The sequence below is a fragment of the Arachis ipaensis genome, chromosome B4 (assembly GCF_059453495.1).
Source record: "Arachis ipaensis isolate K30076 ecotype BB chromosome B4, ASM5945349v1, whole genome shotgun sequence".
NCBI classification, from domain to species: domain Eukaryota; kingdom Viridiplantae; phylum Streptophyta; class Magnoliopsida; order Fabales; family Fabaceae; genus Arachis; species Arachis ipaensis.
Window position 1 is genome coordinate 37913273 of NC_142439.1, and position 6157 is coordinate 37919429.

Consider the following 6157-nt stretch of genomic DNA (forward strand, 5'->3'; position numbering starts at 1 on the left):
ATTATTATTATTATTATTATTATTATTATTATTATTATTATTATTATTATTATTATTATTATTATTATTATTATTATTATTATTATTATTATTATTATTATTATTATTATTATTATTATTATTATTATTATTATTATTATTATTATTATTATTATTATTATTATTATTATTATTATTATTATTATTATTATTATTATTATTATTATTATTATTATTATTATTATTATTATTATTATTATTATTATTATTATTATTATTATTATTATTATTATTATTATTATTATTATTATTATTATTATTATTATTATTATTATTATTATTATTATTATTATTATTATTATTATTATTATTATTATTATTATTATTATTATTATTATTATTATTATTATTATTATTATTATTATTATTATTATTATTATTATTATTATTATTATTATTATTATTATTATTATTATTATTATTATTATTATTATTATTATTATTATTATTATTATTATTATTATTATTATTATTATTATTATTATTATTATTATTATTATTATTATTATTATTATTATTATTATTATTATTATTATTATTATTATTATTATTATTATTATTATTATTATTATTATTATTATTATTATTATTATTATTATTATTATTATTATTATTATTATTATTATTATTATTATTATTATTATTATTATTATTATTATTATTATTATTATTATTATTATTATTATTATTATTATTATTATTATTATTATTATTATTATTATTATTATTATTATTATTATTATTATTATTATTATTATTATTATTATTATTATTATTATTATTATTATATTTTTTAACTAGGAAAATAAACATAGCTTATCAATGCACATGGATTTTTTTTTAATTTTTCTAATTTTACATGAGTAGGTACCCAAATTCCCATTTTTTTATCATGACACATTCCCTTATTAACCCATGTTCCCACAATCTTCCCATACTCAATTGAAACACAATTTCTTTCTTAAGCTAACCAAAGATTCAATTTAGGGTAATTAATTTGTTTTTCTGCTTAAGGCTAGTAATGTGGTAAAATACAGAACAAATGGGATTTAAAAGGCTCAAAGTGGATAACAAAGGTAAATGGAAGGGTAGGCTATTTGGGGTAAGTGAGTTAAAACAATTAATGGCCTCAATCATATGCATGCATATAACACATTAAATATTGGACATATAGGATGGAACAAAATAAAGATTACAATCATAGAGAAGTGAACACACAAGAATAAAATATTTATGGTTAAATAATGTAACCATGTAATTAGGCTCAAAATCTTACGGGTTGTGTGTTCTTAGCCATTTAAACTATGTTCCAAATACATCTTCCTAAACAATTTTAACACAAAAGTTTTTATTTAAATTCGTGAAATTTTTCAAAAATAGGGTCTTAAAAAGAAACTTATTATTTTCTAACCGTTAGAACATGCATGCAATTAACCTATTACTATGCAATTTATCCTATCCTAAACAAAAGAAAAATTAACTAAATATCCTATTTTATTGCTGTTTTAAGGAAAAGAAAATTACCTCCGGAAGTCAGGTACTGACCGACCTCCCCACACTTAAGGCTTTGCACCGTCCTCGGTGCCATCTGTCAGGAACAAAGGGGGGCTGGTAGCAGCATCTCCACCATCGGGACCGTCATGGCTCTCTGTGCTGGTAAATAAAGTGGAGTCCGGGGTGTCTGGGTCTTCTTTAGGTGGGTGATTACCAACAAGTAGCTCCTTGAGGTATGTAAATCTGCGCTTGTTACGGTGCTCTCTTTGCTTTCCTTTTTGGTCAAGCCGATCTAGCCTCTCAAGGATCTTATGGAGCAGTTGCTTTGTTGAAGGTGCTTGTGGTGTGGAAGAAAAAGGGATATCTTCTGCTGGTTCTGTGCTCCGGTTGATAGTGGCTGCTGGAGGTCTGATATACTTTCCGTTAGGGACGTATTGATCATCTTGTGGAATCATGACCTTGGTGTCCCCAGCTCTATAAGAGACTCCGGCTGCTGAGATTAGATCTGAAACCAAGGCAGGGAAAGGTAAGTTGCCCGCAATCTGTACGTGTCCCATAACATGCCGAATGTGTCTTGGTAAATTGAGGTGCTGGTCTGTAAGGATATACCAGAGTAGAACAGCCATGTCTGCAGTGAAGGAGGACTTGTGAGTGCTTGAAAAGACGTAATGGGACATAATTTGTGCCGATACTCGAGCCTCTAAGGTAAGTGCTGAAGCCGATATGCCCTTAGGTCGAGATCGATGGTATCTGTAGATCCATCTGCTGCCAGGTTGTGCTATAACTCTGAGAACGGCGTCCCAGTCAAATTGGTATGTCTGGCACTTGAGTGAAGCTTCTTAAAATGCGTCCAATCCTTCGGGAGCCAGGGGAAGATCTAAAGCTTGTTGAATGCCCTCTTCAGTTATGGGGACTTGCTTCTGATGGACATAGACAGACTGCATGGTTGGCATGTGAAAATTGGAGTAGAATTCAACTTCCCATGATAGATTAACCTGCCGTGGCTGTCTCTGTAGGAATTTTCACTGTCGTCGCTCAATGCGAGGCTCAACAAATTCAGCAATGTTGGTCGGGAGGATAAGAAGATACTCATTATTATAATTCCTTTTAGCCAGGATGGGGAACATCTGCTCACAGTAGCGGTTAGTGAACCGCGCAGTGTCCTTTGCTGGAAAGGCTTTCTCTTTTTCATCGACCTTGATGATCCTCTTGATTCATTTTGTTGAGGGTTTCACCGCTGTTGAAGATGGCTCTGCCACTAATGTTCTTTTTGTTCCTCTCCTTGCTAGTGGTTTGGGAGTAGCTTTCTCTTTACCTTTCTTGGTGGCCATCCTGAAAAAGGGAAGAGAAAGTAATATGTAAAGCTAAGGGTTCGAGCAAGGGGGCGAATATTGTGGGTGATAATCAATGCACGGTAAAGAAGGATGTCGTTAACACATGGTCTAGACTACATGTGAAAAGTTCATCAAAGGTAATATAGCAAGAGCATGTGATGGCAATTAAATGCAGGATGTTTATTGGCATGCCGGCAAAGGCATGAGTAGCATAGATTAAGCATTTAATGTCCAAGTTAGATTACCAACCCTTTCAAACTAATAACCTGTTTGTATTAAAAATTATATTTAATTAATAAAATATAAAAGGGGTTTTGTGAAAAAAAACAGGCATTAGAGTAGTAGAATAGAGTAAAATAATGCACAACGCCATACGGGCTTTTTCACAAACACATAGCATGCATGGTAAACATGTTATTGAAAGTAGTAAATTGAACATGCAAGCAACCCTTTAAGAAATAATATTAATTGTCAAATAATTCCTTAATAATCCACAAGCAATTATAGAAGAAAATAATCACCTAATTAAACTTCTAACACCAATTAAAGGAATAAAAAGACATAGAAAAGAAAGGAAAAGAAGATATAGATAATGAAAGTGAAAAGAAAAAGAAAAAGAAAACATAAACATAAATAAAAGTAATAATGGAAAAATAAAAAGAAAGAAGGAAAAGAACCTTGAGAATGGATGTGAAAAATAAGGGAGGAGAAAGTAAAAAGTGAGAAAGAATAGAGAAGGAAGAAGGGGGAAGAAAGAAATAAGAAGGGAAAAGAAAAATTAGGATTTGGGGAAGAAAAGATATGATATTTGGCTGATCTGGATAATCTGTGCGTCGCATGTGACGCGGACGTGTGAGTCACGCGGTCGCGTGGTGTGCAATGTTTTTCAAGTGACGTGGACGCGTGGGTCACGCGGTCGCGTGACTTGATTCGTGCTAGTGGCGCGAGAGCAGCCTCGCGTTCGCGCAACTCTCTGTCTCAAACTCATTTTGCCAAAATTTAGGGAGAATGGCCATATTTTGGAAACAACGCTGACGTGTGAGGCATGTGGTCGCGTGATAGGGCTAGTGCTTCCAGCATCATTCCAGCCCAGCTCCATCATAACTCTCTGCTATACACCTCTTTACGTCGATTTCTAGGGGCTCCCGGTCGCGTGGGTGACGCGGACGCGTGGGGAGGCTATTTTTCAAAATGACGCGGCCGCGTCAGCGACGCGGTTGAGAGGGCATGTTTGTGCCTAAGGCACGCCTCCAGCCATGCTTTTGCGTGACTTTCTGTTCAATTCTCTTTTCTTCCTAACGCAACTATGACGCGGACGCGTCAGCGATGCTTACGCGTCGCGTGCATTTTTTTTTTTTTTGCAGTATGCAAATGCAAATGCAGGCTATATGCAGCTATATGCAGAGATTATGAGAAGAGTCATCAACAAAAATTAAATAGAATAAAGTAAAATAAAACTAAGACTGAAACGGAACGATCATACCATGGTAGGTTGTCTCCCACCTAGCACTTTGCTTTTACGTCCTTAAGTTGGACGCTCTTCAGGCTCATTTTGCTGCTGTTGGTGGGTCTTCCAAGAGGAAGACCTTTAGTTCTTTGTGATCCTTCATCTTCTCACCATGATAAAACTTTAGGCGATGTCCATTGACCTTCAGAAATTTGGAGCTAGAAGGATGACGCAGGTGAAAAACTCCGTATGGCTCTGCCTTTTCTACTCTGTAGGGACCTTCCTATCTTGATCTCAGTTTACCTGGCATAAGCCTCAGTCTGGAGTTATAAAGAAGAACTAACTTCCCTGGTCTGAATTCTCTCCTTTTTATGTGCTTGTCATGGACAGCCTTCATCTTTTCTTTGTATCGCCTGGAGTTGTCTTATGCTTCTAGGCGAAGGTTCTCAAGTTCTGCTAGTTGCAGCTTTCTTTCAGCATCAGCTTCCTCAAAGTTCATGTTGCACTCCCTCACAGCCCAGAAAGCCTTATGTTCTACCTCCACTGGAAGGTGGCAAGCCTTTCCGTATACTAAGCGGAAGGGGCTCATCCCAATGGGTGTTTTGTACGCTGTTCTACATGCCCAGAGTGCATCTTGTAGCCTGGCACTCCAGTCCTTCCTATGAGGTTTTACTATCTTCTCCAAAATGCGTTTAATCTCTCTGTTAGAGACTTCGGCTTGCCCATTGGTCTGGGGATGGTAAGCTGTTGCTACTTTGTGAATTATCCCATGCTTCTTGAGTAATCCTGTCAGTCTCCTGTTACAAAAGTGGGTGCCTTGATCGCTCACAATTGCTCGTGGTGATCCAAAGCGACAAATAATATGGTTTCTAACAAAGGAAACGACGGTGTTAGCATCATCAGTACGGATGGGAATTGCTTCCACCCATTTAGAAACATAATCTACGGCTAACAGTATATAAAAGTAACCATTAGAATTTGGAAATGGACCCATGAAGTCAATACCCCAAACATCAAAAATTTCACAGAAAAGCATAATCTGTTGAGGCATCTCATCCCTCTTGGATATATTACCAAACCTTTGGCAAGGGGAACAAGATTTACAAAATTCAGCAGCGTCTTTAAAAAGAGTAGGCCACCAAAATTCACAGTCTAGAATTTTTCTAGCTGTTCTTTGAGGGCCAAAATGTCTGATAAACCACTATTTTATGGTTTATCTTATGCTTAATTGAGTGGTTTTTATCAACTCTTTACCCACTTATTCATACTATTTGCATGGTTTTACATTTTCCTTCCTAATTATGTGCTTTGATTGAAAACATGCTTCTTTGGCCTTAAGTTTCCTATGTTTAATCCTCTCCTATTACCATTAGATGCCTTTATATATGTGTTAAGTGATTTCAGAGATTACAGGGCAGGAATGGCTCAGAGGATGGAAAGGAAGCATGCAAAAGTGGAAGGAATAAAAGAAGTTGGAGAAACTGCTAAGCTGTCCAGCCTGACCTCTTTGCACTCAAACGGCTATAACTTTAGCTATAGAGGTCCAAACGACGCGGTTTCAGTTGCGTTACAAAGCTAACATCTGGGGCTTCAATTTGATATATAATATGCCATAGTTTCTCTGACGCTAGGTGACGTGACCGCGTGATCCATGAGGACGCATCGTAGTGACGAAAAAACCAGCGTGGCAGATTTTCTCTCCGGCAATTTTTGGGCTGTTTCTGACCCAGTTTTCGGCCCAGAAAGTACAGATTAGAGGCTATAAAGTGGGGGAATGCATCCATTTATAATGAAGGCTTTCAATATTCACAATTTTAGGATTTAGATGTAGTTTTTAGAGAGA